This window comes from Vulpes lagopus, chromosome 17 (assembly GCF_018345385.1).
Source record: "Vulpes lagopus strain Blue_001 chromosome 17, ASM1834538v1, whole genome shotgun sequence".
NCBI classification, from domain to species: Eukaryota; Metazoa; Chordata; class Mammalia; order Carnivora; family Canidae; genus Vulpes; species Vulpes lagopus.
The window spans coordinates 7,623,664-7,635,238 of NC_054840.1; the positions used below are offsets into that span (position 1 = coordinate 7,623,664).

At 41.5% G+C, this 11,575-nt stretch overlaps 1 protein-coding gene and 1 pseudogene across 3 annotated transcripts in view; both read left to right on the forward strand.

The window, feature by feature from the left end:
- LRRC31 (leucine rich repeat containing 31) overlaps nt 1-11,575 on the forward strand; it is a 66,867-nt gene that overhangs the window by 12,412 nt on the left and 42,880 nt on the right. The window lies entirely within an intron of this gene.
- Nucleotides 9,819-11,466, forward strand: LOC121477613 (annotated as a pseudogene).

An 11,575-nucleotide genomic window follows, 5' to 3' on the forward strand; every position in this document is an offset into this window, starting at 1 on the left:
ATTTCACTAGAGAGTTTGAAATTCTTGTTTATGAGAAACATTTTCTTTTTTCTTTTTAAGATTTATTTAAAAAAATATTTATTTATTTATTCATGAGAGACACACAGAGAGAGGCAGAGACACAGGCAGAGGGAGTAGCAGGATCCCTACAGAGAGAGACAGTCCTCCGTTATGGGACTTGATCCCAGATCCTGGGATCGTAACCTGAGCCAAAGGCAGATGCTCAACCGCTGAGCCACCCAGGTGTCCCACTGAGAAATATTTTCTCTTCTCTAGTGTGTGGTTTAGGAATAGAAGAGGATAGTGGTTGGACAGAGCCTTAAGAAAAAAAAGAAAACCTAACTTCTCATTATGGCTAACTTCAAACATATTCTAGAGGAGACAGACTAGACTAGAACAATAAACCTGAATGTACCAATAGGGTAGCTGCAACAATTAGAAATTGTCGCCTGTTCTTGTTTCATTTATGGCTTCTGCTTCTCCTTCCCCTTCCCCACACTATATTATATTGAAACACATGCCAGCTATGGTATCATTTCATCCCCCAATACTTCAGTATATATCTCTAAGAGAGAAGGACCCTTAAAAAAATTGTGAAACCACAATCACACCTGGAACATTCAGGATTTTAAACACCATTCATTGTCTAGTCAAGGTTCAAGTTGCCTTGATTGTCTCATAGTTTTTTAAAAAGTTGGTTTGTTTGAGAATCCAAAAAATGTCCATGTGGTTTATGTGCATTGGTTTATGTGCATTGAATTTCTTTGAAACTATAGGATCTCCTCTCCCTTCTTTTTCCTTGGAATATATTTACGACAAAACAGGTTACCTTTTCCGTCTAGTCTCTGGTTTTGTTTATTGCCTTCCCCTGGTGTTGTTACCATGTTCCCTGGGCCTTTGTATTTTGTAAATCTTAGATTTAGATGCTCGATCTGATTCAGGCTTGTTATTTTGGCAAGGCCACTTGATACAAAGATGGTGTTGGATCGTCCATCAGGAGGCACATCCTGTTCAGTCCTCCCCTGCGATGTTTGTAGCTACTGATTTGCCATAACCTAGATCTTCTTTCACTTGAGATTTGTCAAATGATAGTGTTCTAATTCTATTATTCCTTGAGTGTGAGGGTACAGCTCACACAGGAAAGACAGGTTCAATGCTTGATTCATTTTAGAACCATTGGTTATTAACATCCTTCAGAGGTGACCAGTGAGTTTACTTTGAAAAATATCATTATGAACTCATGACTTTTTAATTTATTAAATATGGTTTAATCCACTGTTGGCATTAGTACTCAAATTGCCCCATCATTGGCTATTTGGAGCTGTTTCAAATTGGTTCTTGAATCTTGGACATAAGCTTTTTAACTGCTTTTGGGAACAGGACATAGAGACCCTTACCAGAACTATCACTCCTGGATCCATGGTGTCCAAACTTTTTTGATTGTGAACTCCCAGTAAAAAAAAAAAATTCAAACATGGATCCCCTCTACGTGCTTATTGATAAATTATACACATGTACTATGATTTAATGTATTATATACATGACAAAAACACCTCCAACTAGCAATCTTGGGTGATAAGAAAAAGCTGAAATAAACAATGTTTTAAAAATGACAGCCACCTCGGAGGTCACTAGCTATAGCTGCCTTAGCCAATGCGACAGGAAGGCCGTAGGTGGGAGAACCTGGGGCAAAGGCACAGCTCCCCCCTTGCCTGCTGAGGAGCCAGGAATCCTACCAGACACCAGGCTGCTGGCCTCCAGCACTGTGACCTGGAGAGCTCAGCCCTGTTTCCTGCCAAGTGCTTGGCCATGAGCAGGGCGGAGATGCCTAGAGCGTCCTGGCACCCCACCATGCTCTTTCACCATCTAGCAATCTGGCAAGCAGGCCTGGTTGGGTAAATGCTCAGGAGAGGAGGCATGTACGCTGGCTCCGTGGATAGGGAGGTAGAATCACGTCGGCTTTCTTTCTAGGAAGGAAAAATCTGAAGTTACAAAAAGCTTCACTTCCTTTAAACAGGGAATCAGCTTTAATTAAAAAGAATTGATCGAACAAATTACTGCAAAAGTACCTTTTCATTGGCTTTCTATGCGGGTCAAACAAAGGATGAAGGTTTATGACTCAGGCTGCTACACCAGTGACTTAGTTAAGTAACCCAGTTGAGACAAGCTCTTACATAAAGGTTTTGGTCAGGTAGCAGATTCCTCAGCTGTGTTTTCATGATACTCAGTTAAATTGTGAGGACCCCTTACTGCCAAGCTGTTTTGATATCCATTTAAATGACAAAATTTTGTGTTTGTCAATAACCCTGAAATGTGGCTAGAAAATTATGGTACAAGAAGAACTAAGGCAGGTGTGGGAAGTCATGGTTGTTTATGCAGGGAAGCTGTCCTTATCTCCTCAAAGTGTCTGAACGTAAAATCGACTCCAAAATTTCTAATAAAAGAGCACCATCTTTTTTTTTTAAGATGATTTATTTATTTATTCATTCATGAGAGATACAGAGAGAGAGGGAGAGAGGCAAAGACATAGACAGAGAGAGAAGCAGGCTCCATGCAGGGAGCCCAATGTGGGACTCGATCCTGAGACTCCAGGATCATGCCCTGGGCCAAAGGTAGATGCTCAACCACTGAGCCACTCAGGTGTCCCAAGAAAAACACCATCTTTTGTTCTCCAAAACAATATAAAAATCAGAACAGCATTTGGATTTTGAAGGGATGGCTACTACTCCCTGACTCTCTTTTGTAAAAAGTTTGAAAGCAAATTTGAATAAAATACAATTTCCTCTTCTGACAATTTTCTCTTCTTTCTCTCTTTCTCTCTATTCTAAATATAGAATTTTGTTCATAATTTGCAGTTGTAGCAAGAAAGTTAAGAAGAGGAGGACCGGGATCCCTGGGTGGCCCAGCGGTTTGGCACCTGCCTTTGGCCCAGGGCGTGATCCTGGAGACTCGGGATCAAGTCCCACGTCGGGCTCCTGGTGCATGGAGCCTGCTTCTCCCTCTGCCTGTATCTCTGCCTCTCTCTCTCTCTCACTGTGTGCCTATCATAAATAAATAAAATAAAATTTAAAAAAAAAAAGAAGAGGAGGACCTCAGAGAGTAAGAAAATCTTTAAGAGGAAGTAGAAACTTCTGAATGGTTCATCATCTGAAGTCATTCCTGTGAGTTAAGGATTGCTGACCCTAGAAGAATGTAAATGCTCCCCGGGAAGTGGAGCATCGTGTTGCTAACATTTTGTGTGTAAGTCATGTTTTTCTACTGATCGGTGGGACCCAGGCAGAGAAACTGGAACTTTTGAATGAGTCCTTTCAAATAATGGGAAAAATTCTCCCCTATGGACCTATTTTCTCTATGAGCACTTAAACCCCATTTTTGTGACACCAACCACTCTTCCTGAAAAATAAAACATGACCAAGTTTAGGATCCATATGAGAGAGAATCCAAAATTTCAGCTCACAAAATTGGGGGGAAAAAGGCCCAAGCTGAAATCTAAAAAGCTTTACGTTATCACAACCACCTTCACCTAAAGGAGGGCTGGCTAGCTCCTCAGTCGAGTGGTATTAACCCACCACTCTCACTGCTTCATTCATAAAATGCTTTGGGATTCTAAATGATTTTTCTACAAAAGCTCAACATCACCAGTTTATCCGGAAAAGGAGACAAATCGATTACATCACCATGGAAAAATCTTCCATTCCTTCTGATTACTCACCTAGATTAAGTTCTTCGAGGTCCCAGGGCAGGTGTTGAAAGGACAACACAAGTGAAAACCTTCCAAACTATAAAATACTTGTAGGGAGTCCAGCAAAAGATTTCTATTTCCCATAATGACCCTTCAATTTTTTTTTCAAATATCAAATATGCACTTTTTCAGAAAAGAGGTTTTTGGGGTGATTCTCTTTAGCCAATCAGTACATGCCTGCTCTTCCCTTTTGCTGACCAGTCCCATGTGGTTTCATCATGAAAGACAATTTGCTCCAAAAAGTTGGCTCGCTGTCAGGATTTCAGTTTCTCGGGAACAGGCTTACCAGTTGATAAACAGGTTTTTATTAAGTGTTTGCTAATGCCAAGCACTGAGCTAAGTCTGGAAGGAAATTCCAAGAATTAGGAGCACCAAGATAGTAAAGAGTTTATAATCTAGTAGAGAAGGATGATTTAGGTAAAAAAAAAAAATGAGGCAATGACCAAATATCAGTTGGGCAAGGTGAATGTGGAATTGAAGGTCTGGGAGGCCCTTTGGAAAGAAGTTGAACTTGTGGGTTTTTTGGTTTTTTTGTTGTTTATTACTTACATTTTATTGTATATTTTGAGTAAATAATGTATTGCCATGGTTCAAAAATCCAAAGAACTCCCTTTCTCCCGTGCCTTCAACTGCGACTTCCCTCCTTAAGGCAATCAACATTGGTGACTTTTGCCTATTTTTTCAGAGCTGTTTTATGGATGTGTAAATAAATACGATAAATTTTTCCTCCCCGATAAATTTTTTCCTTAAGGCATTCAACATTGGTGACTTTTGCCTATTTTTTCAGAGCTGTTTTATGGATATGTAAATAAATACGATAAATTTTTCCTCCCCGATAAATTTTTTGTAGAGTTACAAAGTGTAGCTACTCTGCATCTTGAAACACAGAGTGGAAGTAGAGTTGGGTTATTAAAAGCTGAGACTCTGGAGCCCGTGTTCCCCTCTTGGCTCTGTCAATTTTTACCGGGGCGACCTTGGGCAAAAGTCACGGAGTCCTGATCTCTGTGAGGGAGGTAAATAAGAGTACCTGCCTCTTATGGTTCTTGTGAGGATTAAACAAGCTAATGTATATTAAATGCCTAGAACAGGGCCCAGCATGTAGAAAGCACCATAATACAGGTTGAATTGTGCTATTTTCACTTAATGTATCTTACAAATGGTTCCATATCAGCACGAATAGAGGAATTTATTTACAAATGCTTAATATTTCATTGAAGGACATGCTATATTGTGGTTGGCCTGGGGTGATGAATATACTGTTTAGAAAATTCGGAAGAGTATTATATGGTTTTCAGGAAGGAGAGCAAAAGTAACAGGTTATCCCTACATACCTGTGTTCGGCTAATGTTTAAAAGTCTAACCACACTGAGTGTCGGTAAGGATGTGGAACAGTTGGAACTTGCTCACACACCACTGATGGGAAAGTAAAATAGTGTGATCGTGTTGGAAAACAGTTTGGCAGTTTGACAATTTCTAATAAAGTTAAACACACATATGCCATGTGATTCAGCCATTGCCCTGCTAAGTACTCACCCAAGAGAAATAAAAGATATAATCACACAAAGACTTGTGCCCAAGTGTGCCTAGCAACTTTATTTGTAATAGCCCAAACCTGGAAACAACCCAGTGGCTATCAACAAGTGGATGGATGAGCAAGTTTTGGTAGACGTATACAATAATACACTACTCAGCAATAAAAATGAGCAAACTAATGATAAATGCCACATGGCTAAATCTCAAAGTAATGTTGTAAAAGTGAACCTACTCTATGATCTCATTTATACAAGACTCTAGAAAATGCAAACTAATCTGTAGTTAAGAGAAAGCAGTTTAGTGTTTGAGGATAGAAGTAGGAGAATGAAAAAAAATAAAAAAATAGAAGTAGGAGAATGGGGGGTGAATTACAAAAGGGCACAAGGAAACTTTGGGGGGATGATGCATATTTATTAACTTGCGATGACAGTTTCCCAGATGTGTACATGTGTCAAAGCTCATCAAATCATGCACTCTAAATATGTCCAGTTTATTACGATAAAATATATCTCAACAGACTTGCAGAAGGAAAAAGAAAATATATGTATTCAAGACAAAAGGATTAAAGCACCTCTAATAAGCTAATAGAAAAGCTAAAATTCTTTGGCTGTCCAAATTACAGTTGAGTATGAATGCAAATATAGCATATTACCAAAATAATCATATGCATTTAGGTTTTGTGTGTGTGTGTGTGTGTGTGTGTGCTTTTCCTCCCATATCTAAAGTAGTTCTGTTTGTAGGGGAGGGAAAGCCTTTCCTTCTACCTTCTATGTTTCCAGTTGGGTCCCTATAACAAAGACAAATTAGTTAAACCCCAAGTTTGTTAGCATGTATATCTCACACATACACACATGGGAGAAACTCAGAAAAAGAGAAACTAAATAAAAAAGGTGGCTTAGAACTCCTGCTCCTGCAGCAGCTTCAGCACAGAACGATAAATGTGAGAAGGCCTGCCAGGACGGGGAAAGCTGTGTTAGCCTTCCAAGGGAGGAAGACTGAGGGAAGGAGATATAGGGGTGGAAGCTGCTGGAATTGGATTTGTTGGCAGATTCCTCTGGTGCTATCTCTGGGCTGACGAGAGTCTAGTCATCTCCAGGAAAGGTGAACTGATATCCTGCCTTTAGGCAGAAAAGATGGAAGGTAGAGAGTTTTCCCATATTTGCTGCTGCTTGGTTGCCCTCACCTCAACCTAAGAGCTCAAAGAGGCATATTTTGGGCTGACATACTCTGGTTTCCTCCTTCATTACTCAGTTGGGGAACTTTTTCCTTTCAATTCTTTGATGAGCCACTTAATATTTACTTACTGAATTAAGTTGCTTTTTTCTTAAGTAGGAGATGGAAAGAATTTGGTGTGTGTGTGTGTGTGTGTGTGTGTGTGTGTGTGTGTGTGTGTTGTGTGCTGTTCGAGGTGGGACATGTGGAGAGGTGGCTAGTAAGTGGCAGGGACATCTCAATATTTCCCTTACACCAGCAATTCTTAAACTTTTTTGGTCTCAGGGTCCATTTTGTTCTCAAAATGTATTGAGTACCTCAAAAAGCTTTTGTTTAAATGGATATGTGTATCAGTATTAACTATAGTAGACATTAAACCAAGAGAATTTTAAAAAATATTTATCAATTTGGGGCACCTGGGTGGCTCATTCACCTAAGAGTCCAACTCTTCATTTTGCTCAAGTCATGATCTCCAGGGTGTTAGATCAAGCCCTGCTTTGGACTCCTCCCTGGCTGCTTGAGACTCTCCCTCTCCCTTGGCCTCTACTACTATCTTTCTGAAAAAAATAAGTAATTTAAAAAATTATCAATTTATTTAAAAAACAAACTCTTTATTAATGTAAGATATTTTTATGAACAATATCTTTTCAAAAAAATTCAGTGTGAAGAATGACATTGTTTTCCATTTTTGTCAATCTCTGGAGCATCTGTTTTTTTATTTATTTATTTATTTATTTATTTATTTATAAGATTTTATTTATTCATGAGAGTCACAGAGAGAGAGGCAGATACATAGGCAGAGGGAGAAGCAGGCTTCTCAAGGGGACCCCGATGTGGGACTCGATCCCAGGACCCTGAGGATTACGCCCTGAGCAGAAGGCAGACACTCAACCACTGAGCCACTCAGGCGTCCCTGGAGCATCTGGTTTAAAAGAGGACAGCTGGATTCTCCTATCTGCTGCTTAATCCATCTGTTGTGACATGATGTCATGTAGTCTCTGGCAAGCTCCACTGGACAGTCCTGAGAGTATGAGAGTGAGGTAGGCAAATAACCTCTTTGTGGGGTTATGAAAATTATTTTCACTTTGAGGACCTCAGTGGAAGGTTTTTTGTTGGTCCCAAATATTTTCTCTGGGAGAGACTTTGAGCCCATGTCTTATAGGACCACATTAAGTCAGAGCATACAGCTCAAAAATCTATCCTGTTTTACAAGAGTACCTTTGAAAGAGAGTCAACAATCGTCCCAGTTTTATAAACTATTTACCAGATAAAGCAGCTGGAGCCTCAGAGATGCTAGGCTGGAGAAAAATGGATGGGGGGGGGGGCAAAGATTAAAAGTTTATATACAGTTTATATATAGTTAACATTTACCCCCAAAGACTTAAAGAATGTATCTAACACCAGATTTTTAAAATCTTTACTATGGCCAGACTACTCTGAAAATTGGCCCACTAAATAGAACACCCGGGAGTTGCTTTAGCAATCAAGGGAACAGGCCCCTGACCACATTTTTCTTGAATGCCAACAGAGTTTCCACTGTTTTCCTAGACAACAACAGTTAGTCATTAAGGGCTCTTTTAGGGCAGAACATGGTCTCCTGGTCATGCCCAAACCAGTGGATTAATTTAAAGTAATTATGTAGTAGAAACCCAGTATTGTGTTTAAATGATACTGCTCCTAGCCACATAATTTGGGAATTGGTGGTGATTGGGCCCCCAGAAAAGGTCTAACTTCCTTGGATGTATAAATTACACAAAGCTTATTCGAGGAACAAAAAAAAAGCCAGTAGGTTTTTGTTGTGCGTTGGTTCTGGAAGTTAATTGCCTACTTTCTCAGTGGGGCAAAAAAATAAAATGTATTAAAAACCAGAGCGAAATCCTCATGGCAAGATCTCTCCTTTCCCACACTCTGGGAGGTCTTTCAGATTGTTTCTGTTTCCCTCCAGTCGCGTGTAACTTTGCACGGTCAGTGGACTGGAGAAGATGCGTCGTTGCCGGGTGTGGAACGCTGGTCCTGAGGGCCTTACTGGAGCTGGTGGTACGGTACTTTCCAACTAAAGAATTGGGGTGATGAGGGTCTCCCGAGTCTGGGACAAAGTGGCAATATGCGTTGTGGCCATCGGATAAACACATGCAAAAAGAAACCTACAAAAATATAAATTGTTTCATCATCAGCAAATGTTGATCCAAGGGTGCCGAGCTAGGCGACGTGCAGCACATGTCAAGGTCTGAAGTGACTTCTAACCCTGGAATTTCACACTCTAGTTGGAGAGAGAAGCACACGGGTAGCACTAGATCAGATCGGAGGTGGGGCGGCACATTCACAAGGCTGACTGGTCCCTTCTGCTGTAGACTGAATGTTTGCGTCCCCCCAAAGCTCATATGTTGAAACCTACTCCCAGGGCACCTGGGGGGCTCAGTAGGTTAAGCGTCTGCCTTCAGCTCAGGTCATGATCTTGGGGTCCTGGGATCAAGCCCAAGTCAGGCTCCTTGCTCAGCCGGGAGTCTGCTTCTCCCTCTGCCTCTGCTCCTCCCCCTGCTCATGCTCACTCTCTCTCTCTCTCTCTCAAATAAATAAATAGATAAATCTTTAAAAAGAAAGAAACCTAATCCCCAGTGTGATGGTATTTGGAGGTGGAGCCTTTGGAAGGTGATTAGGTCATGAAGGCAGAGCTCTCATGAATGGGCTTAAGTGTCCTTTGAAAAGGGACCCAGAGAGCATGCCAGCCTCTCCTGCTGGGTGAGGACACAGTGAAAAAAATGGCTTTCTGGGAGCCAGGAAGCAAGTTCTCACCAGACGCAGAATCTGCCTGCCGGTATCTTGACCTTGGACTTCCCAGCCTCCAGAATCCTGAGAAATAATTTTTTGTTTATAAGCCGCCTGGTCTATGGTATTCTGTTGGAGCAGCTTAAATGTATTAAGACAACCTTTGTCTGGAACTGCCCCAGAAAGCTTTGTGGATCTGGTGTGATGTGAGTAGTCAAGGTCTGGAAAAATATGGTCCATATGATATTATTAACACCAAGGTTATTATTCACAATTTCCTGGTCTGAAACTAGGTTTGTGGTTATATTAAATGTTTAAAATACCTGGCATAGACTTCCTTATTCTTTTCCCATCGAGCTTTAAAGGAGAAGAGAACCAGAACATTTCCATTGTGAAATTTTTTTAATGAGTTAAGTATAAATGATTCAAGAACATAAGGATTTTATTTTTCTTAAAATAAACAAAGATTCCAGACCAAGGAGAAAACATGTGGCCCCAATGTAGCTTGCTGTTGGCCAGCAGAGGCATGTTTGGGCAGAGAGTGAATTTGGGGGTGCGGTGGGCAACCATTTGACGGAGGTCCTGGCATGGTTTTCTCTTTGTCACATCTTGAGTCAATTGCTGTCAAGGGCACTTTTTGTAATTGAGTTGATTGATGGTCGTTCCTATTTTATTTGATTGAATTCACTTCTCAGGAAAGAAACTGGTCATTATTTTTTAAAAAGATTTATTTATTTATTTACTTTAGAGAGTGGGGAGGGGCAGAGGGAGAGAGGGAATCTCAAGCAGACTTCCCGCTGAGCCTAACACCTTTGGCTCAGGTCATGAGCTAAAATCAAGAACCAGGCACTTAACCAGCTGAGCCACCCAAGTGTCCCAAGAAACTGGACATTATTAATTCGATGTTTCCCAGAAAAATTTAAGGAGGTGGATTCTGCTTTTGGTATCATGTAGTAAAGAATCTAGACTTTACTCCAAGAGGAGGTCTGGCCTTTGTCCTCAGCTTTCTGATCAGAGTGTCCTTGCTTTGTCTCACAGCCCACCACAGACAGCCACGACATGCTAGAGGTTGGGGGATTTGAGCCATGTGCTGTCAGCTGAACTCCTGAAAGGCTAGAACCTGAGTCTGCCCGCTGGATGGGGCCCCGATACATGCTCTGGACACCGAGGCTGGGGTGAGCTTCCTTGGTTGGCAATACTCACTGCATATCGTTCACATCAATACCAAGAGAGTGACAATGTCATGTGTTCATGGGGAGAGGATAAGAGCTCAGCATTTCATACTTGATCTTGAGTTAAGTATTGAGCTGCCCCAGGTACTTCTTCCTTTACCTGATTCCAGGCTGTATCCTTCAGCTGCGTTACAGTCTAACCGAAACATAACAGCTTTCAATGAGTTCTGTGAATTCTTCTAGCAGCTTATGTCGGAAGTGAGCGTAGTCGCTTCTGCAGACTGCTTGCTCCAACTTCTCAGTTGGCTAAACTCTTGCAGATATAAAGGCTGTCCTGCAAGACAGCACAGCTACTAGCTCAGCTTTACTGCCTGAGGGCTGTCCATCCTGGCCTATCCTACTAAAGTACAGGCTAGGATATTTCTCCCAACATTTTGGTCAGGAGAAATCACATTAAAATGAAGATTAAGGGCAGTTGGGAGAAAACAGACACACACACACAAGGATGTCCATTGAGCTTTTGGCTTTTGGCTCAGAGGAGGAGGTGAAGATGCAACTATGTCTGGCCATCCAGTTTCTGGGTTCTTCTGACACCAGCCACCTCCACCACGACACCTCAGTTCAACCCCAACAAGATCAAAGTCGTATATCTGAGCTGCCCCCGTGGGAAAGCTGGTGCCGTGTCTGTCTTGGCTCCCAAGATGGGTCCCCTGAGTCTGTCTCCCAAGAAGGTTGGTGATGACATCACCAAGGCAACTGGTGATTGGAAGGGTCTGAGGATGACACCAAAACTGACCGTTCAGAACAGACAGGCCCAGATGGAAATGGTACCTTCTCCCTCTGCCCTGATGAGGAGAGCTCTCCAGGAATTGCCAAGAGACAGAAAGAAAAACATTAAGCACAGTGGAAATATCACTTTGGATGAGATTGTCAACATTGCCCCACAGACGCAATACTGATCTTTAGCCAGAAGACTCTGGAACCATTAAAAAGATCCTGGGGACTGCTCGATCTGTGGGCTGCCAGGTTGTTGGCCAATAACATCAACACTGGTGCAACAGAATCCCCCACTAGTTAAGAAACCCCCCCCCCAAAAAATATATCCATTGGAGTATTTGTCATAAGAATGAATAGAGAACCAATTCTATAA